Source organism: Girardinichthys multiradiatus, chromosome 8 (assembly GCF_021462225.1).
Source record: "Girardinichthys multiradiatus isolate DD_20200921_A chromosome 8, DD_fGirMul_XY1, whole genome shotgun sequence".
NCBI lineage: Eukaryota > Metazoa > Chordata > Actinopteri > Cyprinodontiformes > Goodeidae > Girardinichthys > Girardinichthys multiradiatus.
The window spans coordinates 13,139,218-13,152,421 of NC_061801.1; the positions used below are offsets into that span (position 1 = coordinate 13,139,218).

At 39.3% G+C, this 13,204-nt stretch overlaps 1 protein-coding gene across 2 annotated transcripts in view; it reads left to right on the forward strand.

Moving 5' to 3' along the window:
- Window positions 1-10,946: 10,946 nt before the first annotated feature.
- arhgef28a (Rho guanine nucleotide exchange factor (GEF) 28a) overlaps window positions 10,947-13,204 on the forward strand; it is an 89,685-nt gene continuing 87,427 nt past the window's right edge. For both annotated transcript variants that reach the window (XM_047373531.1, XM_047373532.1), the window contains exon 1: window positions 10,947-11,179. The gene's annotated coding sequence lies outside the window, so the exon portion shown is untranslated. The remainder of the gene's footprint in view (window positions 11,180-13,204) is intronic.

Here is a 13,204-nt window from a genome sequence, read left to right on the forward strand (position 1 = left end):
ATGCAAAGTTTTGTAAGTTTAAATCCTATGCTCGTTTTTGTTAATCTAGAAATAAATTAAACCCAGGTATGGTAAAAGGTCTGGCAATGTTTATCAAATAAACCTGAATGACTTATAAGCATGATACCATAAGAGTTCATCACAGTATTTAAACAAAGATTAAAAAAAAAAAAAATCCATAATCTAACTGCTTGTACTTACAACAGAAAATGAACGATTATTCTACTCTCAACTAAAATAATATGATGTTTTTCTACAGCATTCACTTGTTTTGATTTTGAGATGTAGACTAAAGTCCAGTTTGAAGTCACTGAATTTATAATTTTTTCTAAACAATCGAAATGTGTAGTCACCTTCTTTCAGCCAGCTGACCGTGAGTGCCCAGGACCATGTGAGGGAGGGGCATTGCTTCATTACTTTAGGCTCCATACATTCAGAGAAAACTCATTAAAAAGCATGTAATTTATTGTTTTGAAACCATAATTGTGAGAAAACGTATGATTAGCTATATACTGTAAAAATTTTAACACAAGACGAAAAGACATAAATGATCTAAAAGAAAGGAATTGTCATTTCTTGTCAGTCTTGGAGGACTGTTTTCAAACTATTAATAGTCTACCTTTTTACAGATTAAGAAAAAAATAAACATTCAGACTGGATGAGTGGATGGATGGGAGGGCAGTAGGGAGTGAATCAAAGCAAGTTTCCCTCAGTCAAACTAATTCTCAGAGGAACAGAGCCAAAAACCTCATCACTGCTTAAACAAAATCATGTAAAATGTTGAAAGATTTTCTTAATGCTTTTGATCATATATTATGTGGGTTAAAATTACCACTGGAATAACACATAACAATTTAAAACATAAAATACCAGCCCACAATAAAGAATTATGCAAACTACAGGTTTTGAGTATGTGCATACAATGTCCCAACACAACATGTCCTAACATGTCCCAACCACCAAAACAATGTGTTCTACTGGGATTTTATGTCATAGACCAACACAAAGTAGCACACAATTAAGGAGGAAATTTTGGAAGAAAAATGATACGGTTGTCAGTTTTGTTTGTACAAATTAGAATTTGAGAAGTGTGAAGTATTCTGTCCTCTTTACTCTGATACCCCCAAATAAAATACAGTCCCTTTAGTCACCTAATAAGTAAACAGAGTCCTCCTGTGTGTAATTTAATCTCAGTATAAAGCCAGATATTCTGTGAGTGCCCCAGAGTTTTGTTTGAGAACATTAGTGAACAAAAAGCATCATGAAGACCAAGGAACACAGAAAGGCTAATCAAGAACAAAGATGGGGAGAGGTTTAAAGCAGAGTTAGGTGAGCAAACAATATCCCGAGCTTTGGACATCTCACAGACCTCTGCAAAATAAACCATGTAAAAATGGAAGGAGCATGGCACATGTATAAGACCTTCCCTCCATCCAGGACTTATACAGGTCTAGGGTCAAGAAAAGAGCTGCCAAAATCTCTGCAGACCCCACACACCCTGCACATAAACTGTTTAGAGTTTTACCTTCAGGCCGCCACTACAGAGCACTGTTTACTAAAACCAGCCGCCACAGAGACAGTTTCTTCCCCCAGGCGGTTTCTCTGATGAACATTCAATAGAGTACAGAACAACAGCATACAGATGTTGCAAATGCACCTTTTCTATTAGATATGTGTATATTGTACATTGTAAATTGTAAATTTGTATATTCTGTAATGCAAAAACAGAACAAAAGAGCAAAGTGTACCGGAGTCAAATTCCTTGTTTGTATGTACGAACTTGGCAATAAAGCTGATTCTGATTCTGATACCAAGACAAGACCTTCCACCTAACCTGCATTAATCAGAGAAGCAGCCAAAAGGCCCATGGTAACTCTGGGAAAGCTGCTGCAATCCAAACCTCAGGTGGGAGAATCTGTCAACAGGACACTCCACACATTAGATTTTTTTTATGGAAGGGTGGCCAGAAGAAAGCCATTGTTGAAAGAGCCATAAGCAGTTTTAGTTGAAGTTTGCCAAAAAGCCTATGCTGGTCATCATTCTGAACAACCACCCCCACAGAGAAACATCATGGTCATAGCATCAGGCTGTGGGGAGCAGGGACAGGGAAAGTGGCTGGAGTTGATAGGAATACGACTGGAGCTAAATACAGGCCTAGAAAACATGTTAAAAGCTGCAAAAGACTTAAGACTGGGGCAAAGATTCACACTCCAGGAGGACAATAATCCTAAACATACACCCAGAGCAACAATGGAATGGTTTAGATCATAGCATGTTCATGTGTTAAAATGGCCCAGTCAAAGTCCAGACCTAAATCATATTGGTGAAATTGTTTTGACCCTAGATATGCAAAGCTGGTAAAGGTGCATGTTGAAAGAGCTTTACTGTACTTGCAGCAAAATGTGCATCAAATTAAAGACTCGGGTATGATTCATTACAATTGCAAACCACAATTTAATTTTTGTTATTTTTCCCAAACAAAATACAGTGAAGATTGTAGTTGGAACATGACGAAAAGTTAAAAACCTAAAATGGCTATGGATTTGGTTATTGCTATTTTTCAAGCCATTTAATTCAAGGGATGTAATTTGTGGTCAAAGTCCTAAAAGAGCCCGTTTTATTTTCATTTTCATGTTTGAACATTGATCATCCAATGAACCACATTTGTGGTTTTGCCTTTGGTCTGAAATATTCTATTTTACATCCAGTCCTGCTAATTATTAAGTTGTTTAATTTTACAAAGTTGTAAATATTTTCTGAACACCACACCTGTTCCTAGGAATGTCATTAGCATAACTGGCATTTCTGATAGTTCAGGAGCAGTGACGGCTTTGGAAGCATTCCATTTTGGTGAATAATTTAGGGATTACACCTTAGCAGATTTAGCGTCACCCAAGAGGCAAAACCTTTCTAAACCAATGGCACCAGTGTGACTGAGATGCACCTAATTTGTGATCGCTGCTGCAAAGAGTTGTTTGTTTTCGGTGAGACAAACTATGCTACAGATAAGACGAAGAAACACCTTATATAACTTCTGTCAACCTTTGCAAAACTTCCCAGTTCCATCTGAAAACAAGTAACACCAGACCACGATGCTGCCACCACCATGTAAACTGTGGGTATCCTGCTTTTTTGTTGATGCAGTGTTATTTATGAGTCAAACATGCTTACTTCCACCTTGGCCTAATGAGCTGTCATGAGGTAACACAAGCCCTGCTTAGGGTTTGAAAAAGTCTCGAAGCATCAGAATACGATGCTTTTGTAGAGATTATGTCATTCATTTCTTGTCTATGAGAAGTAAACGATGCCCTCATATCGTTTTAGAAGTTTAGCCTTTTGTTACACAGAGAGTGCACTGTAACATGACAGGGAGTATTACTTCATTATGCTGCCTTTGTTCATCTTTGCTTGTTCAAATCGACCAAACCGGTTCTGATGTGCCCTTTCTGCATGACCTGTCGAATTAGATATCTGAGAACACCACAGATGTGGTGTTGCTGCCTCGCCCTCACATAAGTCTGGCTGTGTGACTAATGTCTGAAGAATTTCTGATTAGGCCTTTTTGCCAAATCAAAGAACATTTGCATCTAAGAATTAAAATATCTGTCTCGCTAGGTTTGTTCGCCCATAAACCAATGTTTTGTTGATGCATCTTCAAATTCAGTTACAGCATTTAGTCTTGTTGCTACCAGTTATAGTGAATCAAGATAAGGCTAAATAACATTCAGACTTATAAGTAGAACTTTACTAATGTTTACTTATTTGGGTCCTTTAGCGAAATCAATAGTTATCATTCCTTTTTTAAAAGATTCAAAGGGATTCTATTGTTCTGACATATCAATGCTTAATCGTATAGTCCTTAAGATGCTGTGGATGCAGCTTTTGGTTCAGGAGTGTCTTAACCCAAGGAATGGGGCAGCTGAAGCCCACGTTATGGATACATCTGTGTGCACCTTCTGACTCTGCAACAAGCTCTTGAATGGTTATTGCTCCACAATCCTCTCAAGGCTTTGGTTATCCCTTGTGCAAGTTTTTGGCCACATTTTCTTCTCAATTAACTTTCCATTAGCATGCTTGGAGGCAGCAGTCTGTAGACACTCAGCTTCTTTGGCAATTACTTTTTGTGACTCAGCTTCCTTGTAGAGGGTGCTGGTAACTGTCTGCTGTCAGCAGCCTTCACCATGCCTTTGTAGGCCAAAACATAACATTTCTGTATTGAAAATCAGTGGTGGTGGGGGTGTTGGTCCCGTTTTTGGTCAGTTCTTGGGGCCCGGTGCCCGTCCCTAGCCTTTGGCCCGGTGGATGTGCCTATGGATGTGGATGTGCCTACAGGGGACTGTACTCTCATCATTCTTTTTCACTCTGTACACCTCAGACTTCCAGTACAAGACAGACTCCTGTCATCTGCAGAAATACTCGGATGATTCTGCAGTCTTGGGGTGGATCAGAGATGGACAAGAAGCTGAGTACAGGAAGGTGGTGGACCGCTTTGTGGCATGGTGTGGAAACAATCATCTCATTTTGAACGTGACTAAAACAAAGGAGATGATTGTGGATTTTAAGAGAAACAGGAATAAGTCAAAAACTATTTCTATCATGGGAGAAGAAGTGGAGGTGGTGGAGGAGTGTAAATACCTCGGTGTTCACCTGGACAACAGACTAGAGTGGAGATGCAACTGTGAAGCCATCTACAAGAAGGGGCAGAGCAGACTGTACTTCTTGAGGAAGCTTAGGTCCTTTGGTGTTTGCAGCAAGATGCTGCATATCTTCTATAAGTCTGTTGTGGAAAGCGTGATCTCTTCTACCTCATCTGCTGGGGAAACAGCATCAGAGCCAGGGACTTAAAAAAGCTCAACAAGCTGATAAAGAAGGCTGGCTCTGTTCTGGGGACTCCTCTGGAACCTCTGGAGATCATTGTGGAAAGACGGATTCTTCATAAAATGAAGAACATTATGGAGAACCCTGAGCATCCTCTTCATGAGACTGTCCTACAACAACAGAGTGTCTTCAGTCAGAAGCTTCTTCAGATCTGCTGTAAGACGGAGCGCTACAGGAGATCCTTCCTGCCCACAGCCATCAGCATCTACAACGGCTATTTGAGGAAACTTTCATAATATGAGCTATAACAACATTTAATTTCCCTTTGGGATTAATAAAGTATTTTTGAATTGAATTGAATTGAATGCCTCCCTCCTTTGTTGGAACTCTGCGAACAAGGGTGCTTATTGGGGTTAGCCGGGGATCTGGCTCCCTGGCAGAGCATTTTGCCCCCCAGTCCTTCCCTCCCCATCCCCGGACACCTACCTCCGCCCACTCCATCACACTACCACTCATGTAGGGCTTTTGGGTGCGGGTGTGTCATTGGAGTGCCGCAAGGGTTTTCCATCTCTCCGGTTCCATGGCAGCCTGGGCCCCAGTTTTATTATACAGCTTAGACACTCTCACTTATAACATTTTCATGACATTCACATGTAGGGCCTTGGGGGTGGGCATGCTCAATGGCATCAAGAGGGAATGTATTTTATTAACCTCACCTCTGTGGCCTGCGGTCACCTCTAAGGGTTAAGTTACATGTAGACATTGAGGGTTCTGGGTGGGGTGGCCCTCTTCCCCACCTGTTTTTCTTTTTAAATGCCCACTAGAACAACATGCATCAACACCACATTAGCTCCATATCTGTCCCAGGTCAAGGGGGGCAGGTCTGTGGCTCCTCACACTCGCTGTTGCATATTTTTATTTTTGGGATCCAGCCATGGATTTCAACATTAAACTCCGGTACACACTTTTCTGGAGCTTTCAAAATAAATTGCATGTAACTGACTTCCAGCAACTGAGGAAGGGGGAGGGGGGGGTAGCAGCAGACTTCCCATGATGCCACTGTCTGAATAAGAGCACCCCCTCTCCAACAAGCCGACCTCTTCCACACGGCCTTCGAGAGGGACCGGATAGGGGAGACAAGTGCGCTGATGTCTCTTTGCTGGCAAACAGACATAAACTTTTCAACTAGATCCAAGGATGTCATACAATCATCGATCATATGCAAAGTTAAGTACGAATGAAATACTGTCTGTGTATCCGGTATTTTCATTCATGAACGGGGAAATTAAGGTGTAAGAATTGCTTGACTTTCTCTCTGAGGCCTGCAGAAGCAAACTGTCCCAGAGAAGTTCCCTACAGAGAAGCGGTCTCTATGAAGCCGAGCAGAGCGGTCTCTCAGTCTGGGAGGAAGACAGCAGAGACTTCATCACCGTGGTTACGGTAACGTGCAGTGTGATTAGCGGACAGAACGGGCCGTCTTTCATCCACAGCCACGGAGGATATCTAGAAGCTAACTGTTTGTTCACAGACCGGTCGACAGAACAGCCGCCACTCTCCACAGCTAAGGAGGTTAGCTGTAGCTAACCGTTTAAAGACTGTGGACGTTTCTTCAAACGTCTCCGCCTTTGACAACGTTCCTCACCACAGTTCATGAGGTTAAGTGTTTGGGCAGAATAATATAGATGTGATTTAGGTTGAAATGATCTAAACGTTTTTCATTTTATGGTGTTTGGCTTTGTTTGTGTTGAACTCAGCTATCTTGGTGCTAGCAGACTATCCGCAGCACACGAGTCCAGGTTGTGTTCTTTGTTTGTTTTTAAAGTTAAGACACACTTTAAACTGTAAACACTTTGAAGGGTGATTTTAAACAGAAGATTGATCATAACGCGCCATCCGCGCTTATGCATTTTAACCCTTTTATCAAAGGTAATTTTAAATGTGTGTGTTTGATTCTGGTGCTAAGCTATTAGCCTCCTTTGTTAGCTTAACTGCTAACAGCTAAGGACACGTGCTTGCTGCTAAATAATATTTACTAAGAAAGGTTTCGTTTTCAATCCAGTAAATAATGTGTCCCTTACATCATTTTACTAAATTTGATAACTAAGTAAACACCATTAAGCCCCATTTCTCCAGAAAGATTTGGCTCTTTCCCAAATATTTCCCTTAATAATATTTCTTTAAATATTATTTTAATAAATAAAGGCAGCTAATGAGACACTGTTGAGAATTAATCATCCAGAAGGTTGGTTTTATTCAGCAGATCATTCTTAAAACATTTTATTAAAGTAATATTTTATCTGATCTTGCATTGTGAATGGTGGGGTAAAGGTATGCTGATTATTGCCTAAGTTTTTTCCAAGACTAACTTATCTTCACTTCCAGGTTGTTCAAGATAATCCTTGGTTCTCAAACATAAACATTGTATGGTAATGTTGCATCACTCTTTTTGGTCATGATTTCAACCATCTTTAATCTACTTGTTTATAATGTACATAGCCAATTAGTCTTCCCTATTCTTTAATTCTGCTTGGTAGTTAGTTGGATTGTTTTAGCATAGTAAAGAGTTTGTTGATTGAAATATGTTTGACTTTGAGTTGACTTATTTTTGTTAATAAATTCTTGTATATTAAGAAATTGTGTGAATTCATTCCATGTGTGTGCAGAGTTTTGCTGTTCAATAATGTCAGAGCTCGTCTCACACCTTTCTATTTTGTCCTAATACCATCGCCTTACTGGGCTGGTATTCACAGGACAACCCTTAACAGACCGAAATATTATTTGATAAAATATTAAAATTAAATATTAAATAATAATCTCAGATTCATAATCCCAACATTATGGAGAAATCTTGTATGCACATGCGCTCTCACACTCAGACCCACAGATTCAGGTGTTAACAGATACACAAATGTTCTACAGGTCCTTCTCAAAAAATTAGCATATTGTGATAAAGTTCATTATTTTCCATAATGTCATGATGAAAATTTAACATTCATATATTTTAGATTCATTGCACACTAACTGAAATATTTCAGGTCTTTTATTGTCTTAATACGGATGATTTTGGCATACAGCTCATGAAAACCCAAAATTCCTATCTCACAAAATTAGCATATCATTAAAAGGGTCTCTAAACGAGCTATGGACCTAATCATCTGAATCAACGAGTTAACTCTAAACACCTGCAAAAGATTCCTGAGGCCTTTAAGACTCCCAGCCTGGTTCATCACTCAAAACCCCAATCATGGGTAAGACTCCCGACCTGACTGCTGTCCAGAAGGCCACTATTGACACCCTCAAGCAAGAGGGTAAGACACAGAAAGAAATTTCTGAACGAATAGGCTGTTCCCAGAGTGCTGTATCAAGGCACCTCAGTGCTTGTGGGAAGGAAAAAGTGTGGCAGAAAACGCTGCACAACGAGAAGAGGTGACCGGACCCTGAGGAAGATTGTGGAGAAGGGCCGATTCCAGACCTTGGGGGACCTGCAGAAGCAGTGGACTGAGTCTGGAGTAGAAACATCCAGAGCCACCGTGCACAGGTGTGTGCAGGAAATGGGCTACAGGTGCCGCATTCCCCAGACCTGGGCTACAGAGAAGCAGCACTGCACTGTTGCTCAGTGGTCCAAAGTACTTTTTTTGGATGAAAGCAAATTCTGCATGTCATTCGGAAATCAAGGTGCCAGAGTCTGGAGGAAGACTGGGGAGAAGGAAATGCCAAAATGCCAGAAGTCCAGTGTCAAGTACCCACAGTCAGTTATGGTCTGGGGTGCCGTGTCAGCTGCTGGTGTTGGTCCACTGTGTTTTATCAAGGGCAGGGTCAATGCAGCTAGCTATCAGGAGATTTTGGAGCACTTCATGCTTCCATCTGCTGAAAAGCTTTATGGAGATGAAGATTTCATTTTTCAGCACGACCTGGCACCTGCTCACAGTGCCAAAACCACTGGTAACTGGTTTACTGATCATGGTATCACTGTGCTCAATTGGCCTGCCAACTCTCCTGACCTGAACCCCATAGAGAATCTGTGGGATATTGTGAAGAGAACGTTGAGAGACTCAAGACCCAACACTCTGGATGAGCTAAAGGCCGCTATCGAAGCATCCTGGGCCTCCATAAGACCTCAGCAGTGCCACAGGCTGATTGCCTCCATGCCACGCCGCATTGAAGCAGTCATTTCTGCCAAAGGACTCCCGACCAAGTATTGAGTGCATAACTGTACATGATTATTTGAAGGTTGACGTTTTTTGTATTAAAAACACTTTTCTTTTATTGGTCGGATGAAATATGCTAATTTTGTGAGATAGGAATTTTGGGTTTTCATGAGCTGTATGCCAAAATCATCCGTATTAAGACAATAAAATACCTGAAATATTTCAGTTAGTGTGCAATGAATCTAAAATATATGAATATTACATTTTCATCATTACATTATAGAAAATAATGAACTTCATCACAATATGCAAATTATTTGAGAAGGACCTGTATATTGAGCAGCATTTACCACTAAATGCGTCTTGCATTCATAAGTACCATGCACTTTTCGTTAAAAAAGTTGTTAATGTGAATGTTTCTGCAAGTGTAGAAGCAAGCAGGGTGTTATCTTGTATTCTCTTCATCCTTCTTTCTCTCCTCCATTCTTTTCTCCTTCTCTCCCTTTTATCTTTTTGCCCCACCTCTCTCTTTTTCGTGTTTCTTATTTTTTCCTTTTCATTTCTGTCTCTGTGTCCGTAACAATTGAAATAATCCCAAAGCAGTTTCTAATAAAGTCTCTTTTATGAATATCAAGCAGAGCATTAAAGCGTTAAATAGCGCTTTAATGCTCCACTTGTGAAAATAAATCTGTTGGGCTTCTTCTTGGCACTCAGACAACAATTCTGAGCACTACTCTACAGGACACAGTAAAAAAAAAATGTCTTTGTTTGTGTTATGTAACATTCGAATATTTTGCGAAATTAAATTTTTTTTTGGGTTGACCCTAACCCAGTGTACGCTAACGGTGTTGCCTCACATATTCTTTTTACTAGTAAACAAACTAGATGAACAACAATATATCTAATATATACGTCTCTAAGATTTGGATTACTTTTCCTAAAAAATTGATCATTTAAAAAAGCTTGTCAAATTTTTTAATCATATCGTGAAATCAAACTTGTAAACAGTTTTACTGTGAGTGACGTCACTGGGTGAAGCATATCCATTGCTAGCAGAGGATGAGGGGTAAAAGGATTACAGAATATAAAAGACTAGGCCAATTTTCAGCACTCTGACTGTGATTTTACGTTTTTATTATTTAAATTTAAAAATAAAATTAAACCAAACTTTAATTTTAGTCAATCTATTTTTGATATGTAATTCAAACTGATTATTTGTATTTTTTAAAATAAAGACCCAAATGACCTCTGTGCTGGTTTATGATGAGACAATCCAATTACCAAAATAGTTCACAGATCTACTTGAATACCACTGCAAACAGTTTTTTTTTTTTTGTTCTGCTTTGTTTTGTGTACAAACAGATGCAGTAATTGTAAGGGTGACATCATACCCGCTTGTCTCTGATTGGGTACATTTTGCTCAGTTCTGAAAACAGAATCACAGGCCAGTTAAAGTGGCCAAAAGTTGTTCTCAAGTAAGAGTAGCAATACTACAATATTTTTTCTGAAGTAAAAGTAAAAAGTTGTCATTAACTTTTAACTTTTTTTGATAATATATATATATATATATATATATATATATATATATTTATTTATTTTTTGTTTTGTAGCTAAATTGGCACAAATAAATAAGCTGAACTGCATTGAATTAGGGAGGGTGGCAAGAAATTGCAGTCAGGTAAGAGCAGCGTAACAATATTACTCAGGAGAACTAAAAAATTTACTCCGATAAGTACTTTTTTTTTTTTTTCAAAAAAGTTACTCAAGTAAATGTAACTAGTTACTTCCCACCTCTGAACATAACTATTTACAGCCTAAAATCAAGATCCATAACATGGTTTATATAAGACCAGACGTAAGAAGCAGAGTATCAATGGATAATAGACGTCATGTGACGGGACTGTGGGACTCGTCCTCCCTCTACTCCGTCCTCCTGCCGCAGCCCGGTGAGAGACGGGGCTGGACCATAGCAGGGCAGCCCGGAGAAAAGCAGCACAACCTGCACGGCGACACCTGTAGACAAACTCCTTGTGCTGACTTCAGCGGTTGTTTTTTTCCAGGAACAAAAAACGCGGATGAAGCCGAAGCCATTGGTGCGGAATGAGGGCGTGAAAGTTGTGGGAATGTACCGTGAGCCAAAGCGAGCAGGAGAGAAGCTGAATTAACAGAAAGTTGATCGGTCTCGTCCGTGCAGAGAGCGGAGACGGCAGCAGGTAATGGCAGACCGACCCATCCTCATTCAGAACAAAAATGCTGCTTTAAACTGCTGGTTAGAAAGCGACACTTTTTGCAATGCTGTCATAATATTCACTATCTAACCGGCGTTTAATTGATCTGTTTATAATGGTGCGTTCACAGGTAATAAGCGGAGCTTGAGTTGCTCCCTTTCCTCCTTTCATAAGCCACTCTTTGTTCTGATCCTACACACATCATTTGTTTGTTCTTGTGCATTTGGAGGCTTGTTTGTGTGGCTTTAACTTCTCAATGAAGGCAGTAGAAGTCTTTTATTGTACCTAAAGACCAAGTCTCAATGCTGATGATGATCTGGTTCCCTTGTTTGAACAAGCACCGTTTGAAGATGTTTCAAAGGTTCTAGACAGACCTTTCTGTTAAAATCTGTCAGTCGTTCTTTAGTTTATTAAACTAACTAATTCATGGTCAGTTTTTCTTTTTTTGATGCTATTTACAGTAGTTGTAAACCAGTTTTAAAGTTACTACCCCGTGGGGAATACTTTATACTAACAAATGTGCACTGACAATACAAACCCAGTAGGTTTTCACCAAAAGCAAAGTTTTAAAACACACACTGAAAAACCAACCTGCTAATTTATCTTTGAATGTGTTTGGGTCAGTGCCTAAGAATTGCCCTATCACCTGGCTTTATTAAACTGTATGGCAGAAGATCAACTTTTGATGGATTTTAAGATTCCGAAGCATTCAAGTTCCTTTCCAGCCTGCCGGTCTTCCAAACAAACCACTTCCAACAGTCAAATTTACCTGAAAGCCATGCAGTGTTCTCATATATGGTTCAAATGTCATAGGGAATACAAGAACACCCATATGGAAGGAAACATTTGATTAAAATCATGACAATAAGGACGAAACAACAAGAAAAATACACTAAAGAACTCTGATCAGTTGCCTTATGTGAGGCATTTGTGCAAGAAAGCCTTTTTTTTTTGGAAGTTTAGCCTTTTCCAAGATTAAATAGCAATATAAAACAAAATAGCAACACAAACAAAAATCTTATCTGAACATATCTTTTTCTGTGTCAAAAACACTGAATGACTGATTTTACATAAAAGTCTGGCTGGTAGCTTTAAAATCTACCCTCCCATGAACAAGCTTCAGTCATAAACATGCCTCTGGTGACATCACATAACACCAGAGCCAGTCCAAGGCATAGCAACCAGGCAGCCTACCCATAATAGCTCAAGTTCTCCAACACAAAACACGGATCTCAAATCATCAAATTTGCAATTATGCCTCTAAAGAAAATCTTAAAGGATTTAAAATAAAAAATTGTAAATTGGAATTTTTTTAATGATGTAAAAGAACGGAAAAGGGTTCTATGTGCAATCATGCATAGGAAAACATTCATAGTTTAGTAGTTAGGTTAACATTCATAATTTCAGGTTGCTAACTTAATCATTCAGCAGCTTGTGTTGGTGTTGGAGCCTAATTTAATTTACAAGGTAACTGTCCAGTCAGTCAAAAAATAAATCAAATTTGGAACCTTGTTTGATTGCAGTCTGCACTGAAATCTACCCTGGACACCAGATGAGCAGGTCAGAGAAGTAACCTTGTCTCCGTTCTTTATTTACTGCTATTTACAGGTCCTTCTCAAAATATTAGCATATTGTGATAAAGTTCATTATTTTCCATAATGTCATGATGAAAATTTAACATTCATATATTTTAGATTCATTGCACACTAACTGAAATATTTCAGGTCTTTTATTGTCTTAATACGGATGATTTTGGGATACAGCTCATGAAAACCCAAAATTCCTTTCTCCCAAAATTAGCATATTTCATCCGACCAATAAAATAAAAGTGTTTTTAATACAAAAAACGTCAACCTTCAAATAATCATGTACAGTTATGCACTCAATACTTGGTCAGGAATCCTTTTGCAGAAATGACTGCTTCAATGCGGCGTGGCATGGAGGCAATCAGCCTGTGACACTGCTGAGGTCTTATGGAGGCCCAGGATGCTTCGATAGCGGCCTTTAGCT